This window comes from Phascolarctos cinereus, unplaced genomic scaffold (genome assembly GCF_003287225.1).
Source record: "Phascolarctos cinereus isolate Bilbo 61053 unplaced genomic scaffold, phaCin_HiC Scaffold_3;HRSCAF=262, whole genome shotgun sequence".
Taxonomy (NCBI): domain Eukaryota; kingdom Metazoa; phylum Chordata; class Mammalia; order Diprotodontia; family Phascolarctidae; genus Phascolarctos; species Phascolarctos cinereus.
Window position 1 is genome coordinate 156,207,939 of NW_027555736.1, and position 20,922 is coordinate 156,228,860.

The following is a 20,922-nucleotide window of genomic DNA, read 5'->3' on the forward strand; positions in this document are numbered from 1 at the left end:
ATTTATACTTTGAAATAAGTTTCTGTGTATAATATATACATGACAGCTCATTAATTACTGCATTTCTGTCACCTTCCGATCTGTTCATTCATCTCTGTTTTTTGTGTGTGTGTTTCTCTCTTTATATAGTGGTAATGATTGTGTGTGCTGTTCTTAAAGATAATGTGGTTAAGTATGAAGACAGCTGCACTTGGAAGATATGGAGGTTTGAATTCTACCTCAGATATAAGCCTGTGATCTTGGACAAGTCACTTACTTCTCTGAACCTCAGCTTCCTCATCAGTAAAATGGGATAGCATAATAGTAATAACAACAACAATAAGTGAAATAAACATAGTTGATCAAATGATATATGCATAGAATATTTTGCCATCTGTAGAGGATAATATACATTTCACTTATTAATTATAAATTATTAATATTATTAATGCTATCATAATTATTATATATAATATAAATTATAATTAAGAAAATTAATAATTAAGGGTTATTGTAAGGATTACATGACAATGTACAGAAAGTATTTTGCCTTGTTTAGAGGACAATATACATTTTACCTATTATTATTCAACCTTTTTGCCTTTGAGTTTTTCATATTATTTTAATGACATTTTAGTATTCTGTTAAAATCTTTCCTCTTTTTTTCCATTTTCAAGTAAATTTTTATTGAAATATATCACCTGAATTTTCCAACATGTCTTTCTTCCTCTTCCTCCCAGATAACAATGATAACAAAGAATGAAAAAAGAGAGGAGGAAATAGTTCAGTAAAATTAACATATCAAAAAAGTATTCCATTACACCACCACATTTATTCAGTCATTTATCAACCTTTGTATATTATGGATGCTTTTATTTCTTTGCAATTACATGCAGTACTTCTACATATCTTCATATATGCCATTTTATTTATCTTTTAAATTTTTTTCATTATGATGGTTAGATTACTTTTTCACAACCTGCCTAACAGCATATTTCACATGTATTATCTTTTCCAATTTGGATCTGACATGGTACTTAAGAATTATCATAGTTCGTGTTACCCTTGGCCCAGGTTAGGTAGGCTTCAGGGGTATGCTGAACATAGCCCAGTCTCTCAAGATCTGATCATTAAATTTTCAGTGTGAGTATTTATGTCTCAAAAGGCTACAAATCAGAACTTGACTTATTATGTTGTTGATTGTCTAGACTTAAGGAAGTGATGGAGAAAATGTCAGTAATGCAGACTAAAATGAAAAGTTTGTCCCATAATTTTTCGAAAGTTTGTTGCTAAACGTTTACCTGTATTCCATTTTGGGGCAGCTAGGTGGCACAGTGGATAGAGTTCTGGGCCTGGTGTTGGGAAGACTCATCTTCTTAAGTGCAAATTTGGCCTCAGACACTTACTAGCTGTGTGAACCTGGGCAAGTCACTTAACCCTGTTTGCCTCAGTTTCCTCATCTGTAAAATGAGCTGGAGGACAAAATGGCAAACCACTCAGGATCTTTGTCGAGAAAACCTCAAATGAGGTCACAAAGAATCAGACACAACTGAAAACAACTGGATAACAACACACGCCCTTAGCTATAAGAGGTCCAGGCTGAGGACTCATTCAGACTGGGCTGAAACCAGAGTTGGGTGGGTGGGAGCTTGACCCCAAAGACTGAGGATCAGGCTTTTCTCTCATATATTCTGGCTCATTATGCCTCCACCCTGGAGTCTCAGAGAAAATTTAAATCTGGGTATGACATGTCTTGAATCTCCCCAAAAGGAATTAACTAAGTCTCTTCTAAAAAGTTACTCATTGCACAAGTCCAGTAGAAATCAGATAGTAGATGGTGATTTATTTCCTCTGCCACAAAAGATATGCATAAAACACAAAATATACATAAATCTATAAATGTGAAATAGCAACTCATTGCTCCTGATATGCTTCCCTAGGAGGTAAGAAAGAGACTCAAGGGTGCAAGGGACTCATGAACAAGTAAAGATAATACATCAGACATATTACTCATCATTTCTGTTATACTTTTCCAGGAGATAAAGACCCTTAGGAGTCTTTGTGGAAGCAGATTTTACTTTCTTTGTCTGCCCTGTCATCATAGCAACTCAGATTCCAGATGCTGTAGCCAGCCAGGTATGCATGGCTTATCTTCCTGGTGGTGGACATCTCCTTTGAGAAGCATGTGGCTGCAGAAAGTCCTTAATGCTTCCAGTCAGCACTAAGGAGCTCCGAACTCATGAAGTAGAAGACTTAAGTGTTTCCAGTGAGGCAGGCACTGTGCTAAGTGCTGAAGATGCAAATACCAGCAAACAGGACAGTCTCTGCCCTCAAGGAGCTTACATTCTAACAGGGGAAGACAACAACAAAAAAGGGAGCCGCAAGGGGCATGACGTAGACATGGGCAGGAAGTAGCATGGAGGCCCCATACGAAGAGATACGCTGAAAGCTCACCTATCATGGCTGCGGGATCCGAGGGCAGAGGCTACGGTCGTGCTACCGGGAGGAAGACGATGAGGATGATGGCTGACGTATAGGAAGCGTGGTGAGGAGTTGTCCAGTACGGCTAGCGATACTTGTGTCCTCTCGTTCAGTCACCTGTGCTCAGGAAAATAAATACAGAGCAAAAGAGGCAGCTGAAGAACTGAAATACAGTGTTTCACTTAGGCAAGCAAACATAGTCCTGCAATGAATGAGCTCCTATAGGGAAAAAGGGAAGGCAGGGTGATTCCCTTCCCCGCTTTGTGGGAAGTCCAAGGAAGAGCTGACAGTCCGGACAAAATACTCGAAAGAAGGGAAAAGAGCCAGTGCAAGCCCGAGTAAAATTTCCTTTGAAAGTCTAATGAATGGGCAGCTCTTCCAGCCCATTTGCCAATGATCTTCAACTCAGCCCCCAGGAATGGGGACCAAGAGAACCAGCCAGGAGCCTCTGGTTGACTGTGTTCTTCAGCGAAGGACTGGCATATGAACTCATTCATACTCGTGTCATCCCCGGAATGACCTCCAGACGTGGTCTCATCCTCCAAACGTCAAAGTCTTCACTGCTGAGTCAGACAGAGATGCATCTATTTAGATGAGATAAAGGTCACACGTAAGAGCTGGCCTTGGCAATAAAAGGAGCCACTATTTTGCCAGACGGGGGGAAAGAGAGAGATGATGTCAAGGGTTTGGGGGATGAAGAGCACAGGATGAAGAGCCGAGATGAAGAGTTGTTTTGCCGTTGTTTAGTTGTGTCTGACTCTTGGTGACCCTGTAGACCATACTGTCCATGGAGTTTTCTTGGCAAAGATACTGGAGTGGTTTGCCATTTCCTTCTTCAGTGGATTAAGGCAGAAGGAGGTTAGGTGACTTGCACAGGGTCACACAACTAGTAAGTGCCTGAGGCAAAATTTGAACTCAGGTCTTCCTGACTCCAGGCCCAGCATTCTACTGAGCCACCTCCTAGGCAAACAGCTTAAGTGACTTTTCCAAGGTCACACTGCTGAGGGCAAATTTGTACTGAGGTCTTCATGACTCCAGGCCTAGCATTCTATCCATTGAGCCATCTAGCTGCTGCTTCCTGGGAGAAACGAGAGCTCATATCAAAGGGTCTAAATGTTTTCAGTAAATTAAGAAATAAGGTCTTCAGCTGAGGGAGAATAGGGAGAAGAAAGTGGGGAAGGGGATATGAACAAGAAATAGAAGGTTTACAAGAGTTTTTATGGGGAGTGAGATAGGGAATCAATTAGTGAAGTAGATAATGTGAACTTGCAATGAACCCAGTCAGAACATGGTAAATAGAATAGTCAGCAGTCAGTATACAGTACGTTACAAATTCATGTTGTCCAACCTCATCTAAGTTGTCAGTGCAGCAAGTTGTTTTATTCTTTATTATGAATAGAATTAATTTTTAAAAATGAGAATAATGAAGAAAATATATGGTGTACAATTGAAATATCATGATCCTGACCTATTTAAGTGACTATCAAAAATAGTAAATGGACAACAGAAATGACATTGACACTACCTATATTTGTGAGGTCCTGCTCATCCATTTTTGGTGTTCACCTGGCACAGCACTCAACTCTTACCTGTGGCTCCAAAACGCTGTAGCCTGCACAGTGGCCACACTCTGGTAAAAACCATCTTGGCATATGGGCTAAACCAGGTTGAGGGTAACTGACTTCCTGATTATCAATCACTGAGATAGAGTATTTTTTTTTTTGGTGAGGCAATTGGGATTAAGTGACTTGTCACACTGCTAGTGAGTGTTCTGTGTCTGAGGCTGGATTTGAACTCAAGTCCTCCTGACTGCAAGGCTGGTGCTCTGTCCACTGTGCCAACTAGCTGCCCCGAGTATTTTTTTCAAATGATTGTTTACAATGTATGGATCATTCTTTGTAATTGCTTCTGTATTTCTTTTGATCATTCTAAATTGCCTTTAAATATTTTAAAGTTTCTATAAATTATAGATATTAAATTTTGTTTCCTATAACTGCTATGAATATTTCCCCAATATTTTCCTTTTATCTTGATTATCTTGTTTTTGTTTCGTTGTTATATAATCAAATCAATCTTTTGTAACCTCCATGATTCCTTTCTATTTATTTAATGGTTTAAATGTCATTGGCTTTTTGCAAATGGGAAAACATATATTCTTTTCTTAACTTTAATGACCCATTTATGTTTAACTCTCTGGTGCTAGAATTTATTGAAATACGAGGTGATGGTATTTATTTTTCATCATATTCCTAGTCAGCTATCCTAACATTTACTAAATAATAAATCCTTTAACCAGTTTTCATTGTCTATAGTTTTATGAAACACTAATATTTAGGATGTATTTGGCTCTATTTCTGTAATTTCTTTTCTAGTCCAATGCTCTTTTTTTCAACTGTTTGCCTAGTACAATAGCTTTTAATAAAAAGTTTTTTTGTTATCTGTTTTAAAGTCTGGAAGGTTAAGTCCATTTTCATCTTTTTAAAAAATTTAACTCTTGATACTCTTGTCTTTTTCCACATAAATTCCATTATGACCATATCTAGTTCTAATTTTTAAAAAATTTCTTTGTAAAAATTCTCAACCACCAAAAAAGAACATTTCCATACATATGGCAGAACACAAAAAGAAGATTCTATGTAAAACCATGAATCTTCCTTTCTTAATGCTTGCTTTAATAAAAGGATATAATAAATTCCACATATTACTTTCAAATTTGTCCTGCTTGAGTGTTTTCTTTTGAATTTTCTTTTGTTCTCGTATGTACGTTAATCCAATGACCCCTCTTTTGCAAAATATCTATAACCCTTTCTCCCAAAACCTAAGAGAAAAATACCTCTTGTGATAAATAAGCCTTGTCCAAAAATGTAGATCTCTTTTTACTCTTTCTGTCCATCACCTCTTTGATAGGAGATGAAAAGACATGCTTCATAATAAGGTCCTCTGGAAACGCAGTTAGACATTATGTTGATTAGAGTTCTTAAGTATTTCAATGTTTATTTTTTTTACAATGTTACCATCTTTGAATAAATTGTTCTGGTTCTGCTCTCTTCACTCCCTTCATCCTATTCAGGATTATTGGAAATAGTCCATTTCATAATTTTTTACAGTACATTAATGTCTCATCATATATCACAGTTTGATCAACTACTTTCTAACCGTCTAAGAGCTCATCTAAAGTACCTTCTTAGATTCTCATTCTTTTTTCTTCTTTTTTTCCCTCATTTTTTATACAGTCCCTCCCCTTTCCCCTTTAGGATCAAGAAGATTGGGTGTTTTTTTTTCCTTTCTTGTCACTATTCTCTTTCCTATATTATCCTCTCTCCTAACCTGCTTCCATGCCCAATCCTGCTTATTGCTCTGAGTTTGATGTATTTCTAAGCCCAATTGTGCTTGTGTTTGGTTATGTGTGTTTGACCTTCCTTTGTTCATTTCCTACTAGAGTGACAGTCATTCAGTGTCTACTTTCCTCACTCCTTCCTCTCAAAAAATCTCAATTATGAGAATTATGAGCAATAGCAAATCCCACCACCTTTTTTTCCTCCTTTTTGCAATACTGTATTACTCCTTTTTTTTCTTTCCTTCTCTTACCCCTCTCAAAATCCTCAGAAGAGAACCAATCTACCCCCAGCACCTCAGTTTTTCTTATTTAATTAGCTCACTCAACACATTTTGAAGACATGAAGCTTCTGAAGGGACACTTGATTTCTTCTCCATTAGAATGTTAGAACTACATTATTATACATTTCCTTCTAATTGCTCAAATAAATATAACTTTTCAGGTTTCTCTATGCTCCTGTGATTAAAATTCCTACTCTTCTCTGGTCTTTTCATCAAAAATGCTCAGAAGTCCTCTAGTCTATCAAAGACTCAATTTTTTCCCTGTAGGATTATACTCAGCAAAGTAAGATATTCTTGGTTGTAAGCTTGTATTTTTTGCCTTTTCAGAATATTCTAAGATCTCCTTTGTTTTTAGGAGGAACTGCCAGGTCTGGTGTGATCCTGACTGTGGTTCTTTGGTATTTGAATCTCTTTCTAGATACCTGCTGTATTTTTTCTTTCACATGAGACCTTTGGGATTTGGTATAACATTCTGAAGACTTTTCTTTGGAATTCTTGTAGGAGATGACTAAGATTCTTTCATCTTAATTTGCCCCCTTGTTATAATAGATCTCAGCAATTTTTACTTATGGTTTCTTGAAATATGCTGTCCAGTATTTGTTTTTGTTTTTTTTTTCCTTTCAAATAATCATTGTCAGGCAGGTCTAATTATTCTTAAAATTTTCTCCTTGACCTGTTTTCCAGGTCTGTTGGTTTTTATATCAGATATTTTCTTCAATTTCTCACAATTTTCCTCTGTTTTCTCAGTCTTTGTATTCTAACATTTCTTGCTGTCTCATGGAGTTATTGATTTTTTTTGTTTTTTTTTCTAGTTTTAAGGGATTCCATTTCTTGAGTAAGGCTTACCACTTTCTTTTCTACAGTACTTATTCTTCTTCCAATTTTTTCTTTCAGAGATTTTCTTTCTTTCATTTATCTATTGTATCATTTCTTCTAAGTAGCCATGTAGTCCTTATGAAAAAATCCATATTTCTTTGACTCTTCATTTTTTTATGGAGTTACATTTTCTTTTTGGTGATTTCTAGATTTGCAACGATTTTTGATATTATTTATCTTTTCTCTGATTCATTCATCTATCCAGCTTTAGTTCCTAAATTGGGCTTTGTGGTAGGGTCAGGCTCATTCTTCTGCTGTTCTTCTGGGGTGGGTGGTTAATCCTGCTTGGCCTTGTGCTGAAACACCTTGTGTCTTGTGTTAATAATCCACCTTCTGCATTAGTCTCATCCTCCCTCACCCCTAATCTTTGAGAGTGAGGGTGATGGTTCTGCAAGGGCTTCTACTCTAGTTTAGATAAGATCTGGGCTGCCCTAGTGTTAGTATTGCAGCGCTATTCTGGTTGATACTCACTGCTGCTACCTGGGGTTTCCAAGTTCCTACCCTGGGACTTTCTGGTCACTCAATTACTTTCTCAGGGAAATCCTTCACTTCAAGAAACAGTGTCTATATATGCCCATCTCTGGTAATCCAGAGATTGTACTCTGCACTGGCATTGTCTTTCCTGGTGGTCTTTCTTTTTGCCCTTCAGTTTATGGATGACTTCTTCAGCAGTCTATTTTGGGGTAGAAGAGATGACTTACTGTAGTTTCGCACTGTATTTTTTTTATCATTATTTTGTCTGGTATGAACTTCAGAGTTTTATTGGAGTAGGAATATGGGAGGTGGGCAGTTTGCCTCCAGTTTCAGAGGCCATCTTGGCTGGAAGTCCTACGTGAACCTATTTTTTTTTTTAGAAAACCAAACCACTCTTTGGTATTGCATTAAATCAATAAGATGAATTTAGGGAATGTTGTTATTGCTACTACATTGTTATTGTTCCTATATTCGTAATAGATCCTCTGGAAACACAGTTGGATGTTGACATATCCGTGATTATAAAATTCTGCCAATTATGTCCTATTTCTAACTTAGTATGCTTTTGTACTTTTGTTCTAAGTAATGTATGTAAATAAGTTAATTTAAAGATATCTAGAGAGTTTTTTGTTATAAATAGCATTTCCTTTTATACTGTTTTCTTGTTCTTTGCTGACAGGTTATAAGAAGGCAAAGTATCATCACAGATTTATCTTCTACATTGTAATCATGATAGAATCATTTGTTGTCTTAATTTTTGTTGTTAAGTATGAAGGATTTTCTAAATAAAATATGCAATTGTTAGCATTTCTAATACCATGTTAAACAGAAGTGATCAGAGTGGGTACTTATTTTTTTTTTGCCTCTTTAGTGGGAATACTTCAAATATTTCTCCATTATATAGAAGGAAGGCTCTACGTTTCATAAATGTAACTTTTTAAAAATTTCACTCCCATCCTTTCTCTCCCTTCTCTCTTATATTACCTTGGATAAGACTGGTATTAGTTGGAAGCACATTAGTGGGAGCTCATGAGTGAAAGTATTATAAAGCCAGCCCCCTAAGGGTTACCCCTAGGACCTTGAATAGTAGTAGTCAGCTGGAACCTCAACTCATGGGTGAAAATAAAGGTTGGAGGAGTGGCCTTAGATGAGGCACTACACTAATATTGAAACGTCATTGCATTCCTGGCAGGATAAATATTTTATTTAATCACAATTTTCAAAAGTATTGAAATACTTTACTTAGCTAATATTTTTAGTATTTTTCATCTATAGTCATTAATATAAGTAGCCTATGACTTTCTTTTTTTAATATTATCATATTTTAGATAAAAGATTATGCTTGTCTTATAAAGAGTTGGACACTATTCTATCTTTGTCTTATGTTTATAAATAATCTATGAACTATAGTATAGGAATCATCTGTTCTTTGAAGTTCTGAAAATATTTACACAAAAACTCTTCTAGGCTAATTTTTTGATGATGTGCCTTATTTCTTCTTTTGAAATTTGTTGATCAAAGTTTGTCTTATTGGTACAAATTGGGCAGTTTACATTTTTTAAATGTCATCCATTTCACTTGAATTTCCAAATAAATATGTAGGCATATGTAATATTTCCTGATGATATATTTAATTGATTTTGTATTTGTTATAATTTATTTTTTAATTTCTAATTTTTGGTAATATATATTTTCACTTTCTTTTTTTGGTTGTGAGACAAAAAAAAAAAGAGAATTCCCAATGTCATAACAATTTTTCATACTCTAAACTAAAAGACATTAGTCCTTCCTACTAGAAATATTTCTAAAAATTGATCAAAATATGAAAAAAGTATCTAATCCAAATATTCACACAAATGTCTGTACGCATAGAAAGGCACTACCTATCCCAAAATGTTATTTTATTCAAGTGAAAAGTTCAGCTCCAGGGGCAGCTAGGTGGTGCAGTAGATAGAGCACTGGCCCTGAAGTCAGGAGGGCCTGAGTTCAAATCTGACCTCAGACCAAAAACTTGACACCTTCTAGCTGTGTGACCCTGGGCAAGTCACTTAACCCCAATTGCCTAAAAATAAAAAAAAAAGTGGAAGAAAAGTTCAGCTCCATTCTTCTTCCCACTCTTTTCTCTGTATCTTTCGAAATGGTAAGAAGTATGTCAACTACACATCTGGGGGTGGAGGAGAACAGAATTGTTGATTGAGTTGGTTATTTTATATCTTTAAAAAATAGTTACCTTATTAACTAAATCCATTTTTGGAGCCAGAAAGACTGGGACCTTAGGTAAAGTCCTACTGCCACTGCCAGCTAGGGACTGAGACACCAGACCGAATGCTCAAAGGACCAGGGTTTCAGGTGCTAGACCTGACCCAGAGCCAAGGGTGTTTACACATGAGGTGTGTTATATTTGCAAACCTCGCGCCCTGCCATCTTAGAATACAACTACTAAGCTGCTGCCATGTAAATCCAGTTCATCTCTATCCAGCTCCTCAGTGTTTGGGAAGAGAAGCTATAATCCTATTGCAGAAATCTCCAATATAATTTCCTTTTAGAAATTATTATGATACTTTACACAGCATGTTAATATAAGACTGATTCAAAAAAGCCGCGATAAAAGCCACACTACCCCTATCATCGTCCATTATCACAGGTCCTTGGAAGATAGAGACTCCAACCAAGTAGTATCTTGCTAGTCTTGTGACTGGCAGATTTGTACCTCCTGCTCTTCTAAAGCCAAGGATTTTGAACCATCCTCTCCTATGAAAAAACACTCTTTCTCCTGCTACTTCTTCCTGTTCTTTGGTCCCTATTTGGCTACTCTTTCACACTTTTCATCTTCTTACATTAGTGGAAACTAAACATTGAAGCCTTGAGCAACTACTCCAGCCCTTCATTTCATGTCTCCTAACACACAGGTGGGAGGAGGCCTTGGCATCCTTTGAGCTTATCACTGCCACTTAGATAAAGATACCTGGGTAGAGACTAAAGTCAACAAACATCAAGTACCTACTATGTGCCTGGCACTGTACTGAATTCTAGTTGCCAGTTGTGAGGTGAAGAGAATTTAAGTCAGTAGGTAGGAGCATAAGCAGAGAAATTGATTGACATATATACTCTAGGTCATGTGAGAGTCTGAAGAAAGTAAGACAGAGGTCAGATCCAGTAGATGATTGACAACTGGCATAAACCATGGTCCTACTCAGTGTCTTAAGAGAACCAGGCAACTAGCTAACCACTCCCACAGCACTACCTACTTGTTACATGTTATTCCTAATCAACATTATCTTTTTTCTTATGGGATCACTGAAAGCTAGGAAAAAGTGAATTAATATTTTGTAGCATATAATTTTTTTCTTGACTCACTAAGAATTCTTTCATTGTCTTTACCATTTTTAAATTTGAGAATTGTGTATCTTAAAAATTTGAATTTGATATTTCTCCATCCTGGAATGCTGTAAATTTTTTTCTGTTAGCAGAGTTATTATTAGCAGGTCAAGGAAATTTTTTCCAATTATGTCTCCTAATATAGAATAAAGAGGCAGCATTGGGTAGTGAATAAAAGGACCCTTAGAGTAAGAAAGACTTGAGTCTAAATTCTACCTTTGACCCATACTGGCTATGTGACCTTGGCTAGGTCTCTCAATCCCCCAGGTACCGCTCTAAGACTCTAAGTTGCAGATGAGCTGTTGGGTGTGATAAAAGAGATTTCCTCATTGGAAAAACAGAGAATATTCAGTGATTTTTTTCTTCTTATTTTTCTCTCTTATTTGGGATTCCAGTTAATCTAATATTTTAACCTCACAAGTTCTAAAGCAATTGTTTTATCTTCTGACCTAATTTTAAGGTGACTATTTTATCTTCATTTTGTCATCTAAGGTGATTATTTTATCCTGAATTGTCAGTAATTGTTTTAGAATTATGAGATAATCTGGGCTTTTTCATTGATTTTATTCTCATCACCCATTGATATTTACTAAACTATTCAGCTTCTAACTTCTTTGATATTTTAAACTCTCCTGGGTTGATTCTCACTTTCATAAGTTCATTTACATCTTTTTTTGTGTTGAATTAAATTTTCATATTCCTTTAGTGTGTTTATAACTTTAAATGAGCTGTGATCTCATCTATGTGGGTACTTCCATCAACAGTGGAGAGATTACAATGCATTCATGGCTCCCTATTCTGCCATCTGCTTAGAAGCCTTCTTCTAGGTCTTTTAAAAATATTATGGGGATACTAATACAGCATTTAGGCTATCCATCTGTTCTCTTTTGCTCTGGCTACAAGACTGACCCACCTCCTTTTCTGATCACACGTTCATGGATGATATGTGTTATGCCATTACTTGTATGCACATTATCATTTGTAATAATGCTACAGCTTACTGACACCCACCATTTGTTTCTCCATTGCCACCTGGGTAACCCACTATTTTATTCTTGGAAGATTTGAATACTCCATAATTTGTAGCCATACAGCATTGCTGGGAGAATACTGGTGTTAAAACGATGGCTTTATGTTCCAAAAAACAGCTTAGGATCTCTAAAAGCACTAAAACACCCCATAAAACAAAGACAATGTGTTTACAATCCTATTTTATTTCTTATTTCTTCCAACTACTTCAGTTGTAGAATCAACTCAGAAATCTATCTTTGTTTTGTTGTTTGTTTCTTCTATACTGCAAAATCTCTTTACCGAGGTAGTTTTTCCTGGATTCATTCATTTATTAGTCATTGAGTTTTTACTTATTTTTTTCTACTTTGCTTTCTTGGGAAAAAAAAATTTGGGGTAGGGGGAAGAAGGGGAGAGGGCCTTTAATATCTTGAGAAGCAGATCACATTGAATTTAAGATAAGAATCTTCTTCCTCTTATACAGAGAAGATGGCAGTAGCTAGGGAGAAGTCTGGTCAGCATTGTCATATGGTGACGCAGTGGATAGAGCGCCAGGCCTGAAGTCAGAAAGATGTTGAGGTCTAGGGGTGTTGGGACCCCGAAATTCAAAGGCCAACAATGCAGGTCCTGCCTCAGATGAGTGTGACCCAAGCCTTCTTTCAGCCAAAGACAAGGTTTATTAAAACACTGATCAGGGTGGGTGAGATTTTAAGAATCCACCTTATTGGCCAGATTTTAAGAATCTGAGCATTTGTGACACAAGTATTGACAAGCGGGCCAGACTCTGAAAGAGTGAGTGATTTAGTGGGGGCAAGATGGACACTTCTATACAGAAAGACTATGAGAAGATCTGGATGTGATCTAGGAGTGGCCAAGTAGTCTGGGGTGACTGTGAGGTAACAGAGAAGGACCCGGAAGGGCTGGATGCCCCAGGTGAACACCAGGGACCTGGGCCACATATAAGGGATCTAGATGGAATCAGAGGGATGATTTAGGGTGGGGCCAGGTGTAGACAATGAGGACCACAACGAAAGAGTAGTTGAAATGATTAATTGGGAAGGGCCAGGTGCTCCAGGTGAATGCCAGGGACCGTGTGGGAAGGTCCAGGGCCTTTTTAGGGGTCCATCATTAGTGCCCTATCAGAAGACTCATCTTCCTGAGCTCAAATCTGGCCTCAGACACTAGCTGTGTGACCTTGGCCAAGTCACTTAACTCTGTTTGCCTGTTTCCTCTTCTGTAAAATGAGCTGGAGAAGGAAATGGCAAACCACTCCAGTATCTTCACCAAGAAAACCCCAAATGGGGTCACAAAGAATCAACTGAACAACGATCCTAGAAGTAGGATGTTTGAAGGAGGAGTTATGAAATGCCTTGATGATTGCTAGGGCCTGCTATCTGTTTCAAGGGCTCTTGCTGCTTCTTGGACTTGTTACATGGGCTCTATAAACACTCCTGTTTTCTTCTGAGTCCCTCTTTCCTTCCTGTCTTTGCTGTGTCCCAACCCTGGGCATGAATAAGGAAACGGTGAGAGAGAACAGAACCTGAACAAATATGGGGTGATGGGAAATCTAGCCTAAGATACCAGTATCCAGGGACCCAGCTTTCTTCCTACCACAGCAAAACACTAGCCTACCTGATCAACCTGTTTTCTTTTTTTTTTAAATTAATTTATTTTGAATTATCAACAATCACTTCCATAAGCTTTTGAGTTTTAAATTTTTCTCCCCCTCCCTCCCCAAAACAGCATACAATCTGATATGGGCTATACATATACATTCCTATTAAACATATTTTCACAGCAGTCATGTTGTAAAGAATTAGAATCAATAGGAAGAACCACCAGAAAGAGGAAACAAAACACAATAGAAGAAAAAAAAATAGCAAACAGTATGCTTTGATCTGCATTCAAATGCCATAGTTCTTTCTTTAGATATGGATAGCATTTTCCATCATGAGGCCTTTGAAGATGTCCTAGATCCTCGTATTGCTGAGAAGGGTTAAGTCTATCAATATTAGTCATCGTACAACGTGGCTATTACTGTGTACAACGTTCTCCTGGTTCTGTTCATTTCACTCAGCATCAGACCATACAAGTCTTTCCAGGCAACCTGTTTTCTTGCTGCGGCCTTCGGGGGCACCACCCTAGGTTTCGTGCTCATGTTGCCCTTCTTCCACTGGGGTCTGCCTTTCTCCCCTGGATGGACTGTTCCCATCACTGGATAACCTCTGCATGTGGGATGCCCAGAATTGGTATATGACCATCAGCAAGGCACCTAGGATCAGCACATCAGCAGTAAACGTAGAGCCAAACCTGCTGCCATCTCCCAGTTGTCCAGTCTATGAAGGCAGGAGCCATATGTCTCCCTAGCATTGAGTACAGTTTGTTGCAAGATGAAGCACTCAAGAAACATTTGTCACTAATATGTTGAGTTGATGTTTCTGTTAAATAAGTACTCTACCTACCCCAATCCTTGTCTTCCTGTAATCAGCCACGTGGGTCCCACCTCAGAGTCAGACTCTGCAGAGCCGCCTGTGTACAATTCTAATTAGAGCTTCCTTTGTACTCTTGCTCCTCTAATTCCTATGATTCAGAAGTTCCTTCTGAACCTAACTGAAAATCCCTTTCTCCTGCTACTTTTCCCTCATCACCAATCAACTTGGTGCTAGCTTTCCCCAGTCTGCCTTTCTCTGCCCTTCATTTCTGTTGTGCTCTTAGAAATTCTTCTTTGTTAACAAAATCCCTTTCATCCTAGATGTTTTCCTCTCTCATTCCTTCTGGCTTCCAGAGCTCATGGAAACATAGCTTTCCCCTAAAGTAACTTTTAAGACTCGCAGCTACTTCTTTCACATCCCTGATGGGCACAGGGCTCGAGAGGATAAGCCAATGCCTCCCTCGTTCCCTACCAATGCTTTCAATTCCTCCCTATGCTATGATTACTCAGCAAACACCTCACTTTTAAAATTTCCTTTGTCCTGAGAGAAAAGATTATTTCTCTCTCATATTAATAGCCAATTATTAAAATTGGAGAGACCCCAGCTTTTTTTCCTTGTCCTGTTTCCTTGTTCAATCTCTCAAGGACAGGGCTGATAGAAGATAGAATGAATATTCTCCTCATTCTGGGTATTACTACTCCACCCAACCAGATCAGACTTCTAATCCAAGGTGAAACTTCCAGGCCATTGTCTTCTGCTCAGGCTTTGGTGGGGGAATATAAATCCTTTGTTTAGATTACACAAGGCTAGAGTGATTTAGAAGTAAATGACATAATCAAAATTCATTAGAATAGGTCCAGCCCCTCATTGTAATATTCATTCTCTCATTACTGGTTAACCAATTAGAGTTTATTGCCATCCTCTGGAACACCCATTTTTCCAAGGCCATATAAGTATGGAGCCCACTGACATAAGGATCTTTGGCATTTGAGAGTCCCACTGACCTATTTTATTAAAATGCTAGCATTATTAATAAAATGACTACCCAGAAAATATGCTCTCAAACTTTTTAAATGCCACAGTCCTGTCTAGGTCCTTTTTACTTTCATCTATTGATCTATGTGTCACATTCTGTCATCTCCTATATATTCAGTGTCTTGTTCATAGAATTCTTCTTTGTCCCAATTTTTGGCTCCTTTTTTTTGTTTATTTTTTAAATTTTATTTGTTTTTGGTTTTCAACATTCACTTCTATAAGATTTTGAGTTCTAAATTTTCTTCTTCTCCCTCTACTCCTCTCTCCCCAAGATAGTGTGCAATCTGATATAGGCTATATATGTACAATCATATTAAACCTATTTCCATATTAGTCATATTGTAAAGAAGAATTAGAACCAAAGGGAAAAACTACCAGAAAGAGAAAGAGAGAGAGAGAGAGAGAGAGAGAGAAATCTGCATTCAGACTCCATAGTTCTTTCTCTGGATGTGGATAGCATTTTCTATCATAAGTCTTTTGGAATTGTCTTAGATCATTGCATTGCTGAGAAGAGTTAAGTCTGTCAAAGTTGGTCATCACACAATGTTGCTGTAGCTGTGTACAATGTTCTCCTGGTTCTGCTCACTTCACTCAGCATCAGTTCATGTAAGTCTTTCCAGGTTTTCATCATTTCTTATGGAACAATAGTATTCTATTATGTTAATATACCACAACTTGTTCAACGAGTTCCCAGTTGGTGAGCATCTCCTCAATTTCCAGTTCTTGGCCACCACAAAAAGAGCTGCTATGAATATTTTTGTACGTGTGGGTTCTTTTCCCATTTTTATGATCTCTTTGGTATACAGACCTAAAAGTGGTATTGCTGGGTCAAAGGGTATGTATGCACAGTTTTATAGCCCTTTGTGTGTAGTTCCAAATTGATCTCCAGAATTGTTGGATCAGGGCAACTAGCTGGTACAGTGGATAGAGTACCGGCCCTGGAATCAGGAAGACCTGAGTTCAAATCCAGTCTCAGACCAGACACTTGACACTTACTAGCTGTGTGACCCTGGGCAAGTCATTTAACCCAAATTGCCTCTCAAAACAAAAACAAAAAACCCCAAAAAACAAAAAAAGCAGAATGGTTAGATCAGTTCACAACTCCACTAACAATGCATTAGTGTTCCAATTTTCCCACATCTTCTCCAACACTTATCATTTTCCCATTTTGTCATGTTAGCCAATCTGATAGGTGTGATGTGGCACCTCAGAATTGTTTTGATTTGCATTTCTCTAATGAATAGTGATTTAGAGCATTTTTTAACATGGCTATAGATAGCTTTAACTTCATCTGAAAACTGCCTGTTCATATTCTTTGACCATTTATCAATTGGGGAACGACTTGTATTCTTATAAATTTGACTCAGTTCTCTACATATTTTAGAAATGCAACCTTTATCAGAGGCACTGGCTATAAAAATTGTTTCCTAGCTTTCTGTTTCCCTTCCAATCTTGGATGCATTGGCTTTATTTGTGCAAAATCTTTTTAATTTAATGCAATCAAAATCATCCATTTTGCTTTTCCTAATGTTCTCTATCTCATTTGGTCATAAACTCTTCCATTTTCCATAGATCTGACAGGCAAACTATTTCTTGCTCTCCTAATTTGCTTATAGTACCACCCTTTATCCCTATTCTTTTTTTTTTTTGCTTTTTTTTTGGGGGGGTGAGGTAATCAGGGTTAAGTGACTTGCTTAGGGTCACACAGCTAGTAAGTGCCAAGTGTCCAAGGCCAGATTTGAACTCAGATCCTCTTGACTCCCAGGCTGGAACTCCATCCCCTGCACCACCTAGCTGCCTCAGTAGCACCCTTTATGTCTAACTTGGCTCCTTTTAAGCACATGGAGTTTCAGTCCTCAACCTTCTCAACCCCTATGACTTCTACTTTTAGTTTCCTTCACTCATATACAGGAGTGGTCCTATCTTGATCTCTTTCCTCTTCATTCAGCTGAATTTACTCTGGTGATGAATTCCTAGTTATATCTTTGAGAAGGGCAATCAGGGCAAAGATCAGGTGATGGTGATAGCGAAGCAATAATGCCCCTTCTGACCATAGGATCATAGATTTAGGTTAGAGATGACTTTTGGAGGTCACATAGTCCAACTCATCATTTTACAAGTGATGTCATTAGGGCCTCAGGAAGTTGAGACTTGTCCAAGTAGAATAGCTGGGATTTGAACCCAAGTCCTCTAGTTCTGGTTCTAGCACTATTTCCCATTTCCCCTACCCCTAATCCTGGGGGAATTTAGAACAACTCTAATTAGTTCTCTGTCCCTTTCCATCTCTACCCCAGGACTCTTGGAATTTCCTGGTCTTTGCAGAAGCCATGACAGCTCCTGATTCTCTCTGTTCATCCTTCCTTCTGGTGGAGGATGCACAGCACATAAGGAGCAGAGGCCCCCAGAGGTACCTTCTCTCTAATTGTCCCTCCTCAGTTTGGGCCTAAAAGAGGATGCCATTGCAGCCTCTGTTCCCCCTCTTCTCCTTGTCTCTCATCCTAGGTAACTTGTGGAAGGGGCAGTCACTTTGCTCCCCAGGCCCTCTCCCCCACAAGACTGGCAAGGGCCTGAGTTGAAAATGGAAGTCATAGTGAAGGTCCCATCACTGCCGCTGGCTTTTCTGTGGGGCAGTAAGGGCAATGTAAGACACAACATTAATCTCTGCTCCTTTGGGACTCTGCACCAGTGCCTAGGGAGGACAGGGTCTGTCACTAGGAGGAATGAGAAAGTTCCACAATTGCAGTGGCGAATCACTTAACTAAGCTGGGCCTCACTTTCCCCGCCTGTACAATGAGGGGTTTGGAGGAGATGGGCTCTGAAGTCCCTTCTTGGTCCTAGATCAAGCGTTCTTACCCTTTTTCACCTTGTGGACCCTTTTGGCAGTGTGGTGAAGACTTTGAACACCTCTTCAGAATTGTTTCAAAATAAAGGAAATGATAAATTTTGGCTAGAGGTTAGTGAAAATGAAGACTTTATTTTTTCCCATCCAATTCACATAGGCCTGGAAATCTATCCATGAACCATAGGTTAGGAATGTTTGCTCTAGATCTGAGATCAAAGAAGACTATTGCTGCTACTGCAACCACTATTGCCCTCATCTGGTCCCTTCCCTGATGTCCCTTCCCAGAGCTGTAACTAGGAATTCTGTCACTGGGGTAGATTCAGTTGAATGAGGAGGGAAGAGAGACTAAGATATGGCCACTCTTGTATGTGACTGAGGGACATTTGCAATGGCAACATTTGGCAGTCATGAGTGGCTACAATATATTTCCAGCCAAGAATTGTGCAGGAGAAGTGGTTTCAAGGATATCAAAAGAGAGCTATGGTCAAGCTACAGAAACTGGCCAAGGGAGTGAGGCATAACCAATAGATAGCCTGGCTGCACCCCTAGATTTCACTTGACATCTAGAGAATAAGTGGGGTGTAATGGGGGGTTCAAGGAGGATTAGTACCTGTGGTGTAAGGGCTTACTGAGCCTTTTCCAGGGCTGCTCATCCTCTTTGGTGTCTACCTTTCACCCAGCTCTCACCTGTGGCTCCAAGAAGCTGTAGCACGCACAGCAGCCATACCCCAGTAAACTGTCTTGGCAGACAGGCTAGACCAGGTTGAGGTAACTGACAGGCTTCAAACAAGTAGGTGAGTTAGGAGGATGTCTACCCCAAGCATGTGAAGACATCCTCTGGCGGAATGGGCAGATGAAAACAATTGTTCCAATGGCCAGGAAGGTGACTGAAGCAAGCACTGTGGAGTGCTTAGAGCTTGGTCAGACATCGAAGACATCAAGGTCATCTACTGCATGGTGGGCCATCACCAGTTCTGCAACTCTGGCCTACTTAAATCCAATTTACTCGGGAGATGAGACATCACTTACTCTCTTTGAAAACAAAGGATAAACAACAATAAATGGGAGGCCCCTGGAGCTCATTGCATGGATCCCCTTTGGAGAACTGGTAGGAGGAAATGAACAAGCCAGGATGGGCACGCATCACTAGGTTGTGATCTGTTTTGTTGGAAGGAATATCTCAATGAGGGTCAAATGAACTCTGCAACCCTTAAAGCATTATATAAATGTTAGCTATTATTATTGATGAAATCACAAATCCATTGAAGAATCCTTTTATAGGGAGCAGCCCTGACCATAACCAGATGTCTTGCAAAAAGTGTGCTAGTGGCCATAGGACAGACCAGGTGAGAGAAAGCAGATGGATTAGTGTGATCAGTCAATCCACCAGCATTGTGAACCACCGCCCACCAAGTCTACCAAGGAGCTGTGAGACAGTATATGGTAGGAAGAGTGCTATACTGGGCATTAGGAGCCCTGAGCTCTACTCTACCTCTTCAACTGTCTGTCATTTTTCTTTTTTGGGTCTCAGTTTCCTAAGCTGTGAAACTTGACGGAGGGTAGGGGTAAGAGTAGAATTGGATTAGATGATCTCTTAAGTCTTTTTCAGCTCTGAATTATAGGGCAATGACCTTGGGAAATTCATATGATTCCTTTCAGCCCCAGTTATTAAATTTTAAGGTCCATTTCAGTTCTGATACTCTATACATCTATACCCTTCCCAATCACCTCTAGACATGGTAAGTCAGGACTAAGCTGTTCTTTGCATATGAAAGACAGAACAATAAAGAACGAGCCACCCTATGGTTAGCCTTTTTCTAAGCCAGGAAGAGAACAAAAAAAGAGAGAGAGAAAGGATTGTCACCAAATTAGGCACAAGCCTAGGGAGCTCAGTGGCATCCTTGCTCAGCATAAATTTAATCAGGATCTGATGGAACTAATCTGAATTTGACAAGCTCTCTAAGATAACAGTTTGTCAATTACTCATTTCAACAGGCAGAGTGATAACCGAAAGCTTCAAGACAGCATCCCAGGGAAATCAAATGTGCAGGCATGGGAAGCTTCCAGATGGAATGAAAGATCATTAAGAGTGGCTCCTGTCCCCTGGGGTCCCACGCAAGGTGCCATAACCCAGAAGGCTATGACAATAATAATGATATCTGCTCTACACATAGCACCTTATAATTACAAAGCATTTTCATGGACATTATTTAATTCAATTCAACAAGCATTCATTATGTGCCAAGTGGACTGTGCAAGGTGCTGGGGATACAAAGAAAAAAATAGAAAACGGTCCCTGCCCTCAAGGAGTACGTGTTGGGGAGGAAGGTGAAGGACAGTAGAAATGCGCACACAACCAAGCAAAATAAAATTTATTTTTGTTGTTATTGAGTCATTTTTCAGTCGTGTCTGACTCTTTGTGACTCCATCTTGGCAAAGCTGCTAGAGTAGTTTGCTATTTCCTTCTCCAGCTTATTATATAGATGAAGAAAATGAGGCAAATGGGGGGCGTGACTTTCTCAGGGTCACACAGCTAGTAAGTGTCTGAGGCCAGATTTAAACTCAGGCATACGAGTCTTCCTGACTCTAGGCCCAGTGTTCTAGTCATCGAGCCACCTAGCTGCCCATATGAAATGTACCCAGAAGTAATAATGTAGTGACAGAGAGATGGCTTTGAATCCAGTAAGATCTGGATTCTGTCTCTGACACATATTGGCTTTGTGATCTCAGGCAAATCTCTTAGCCTTTCAGTGTCCCAGAAGACTCTCTAAAGAGTTGCTTATCAATCAGCAAACACTT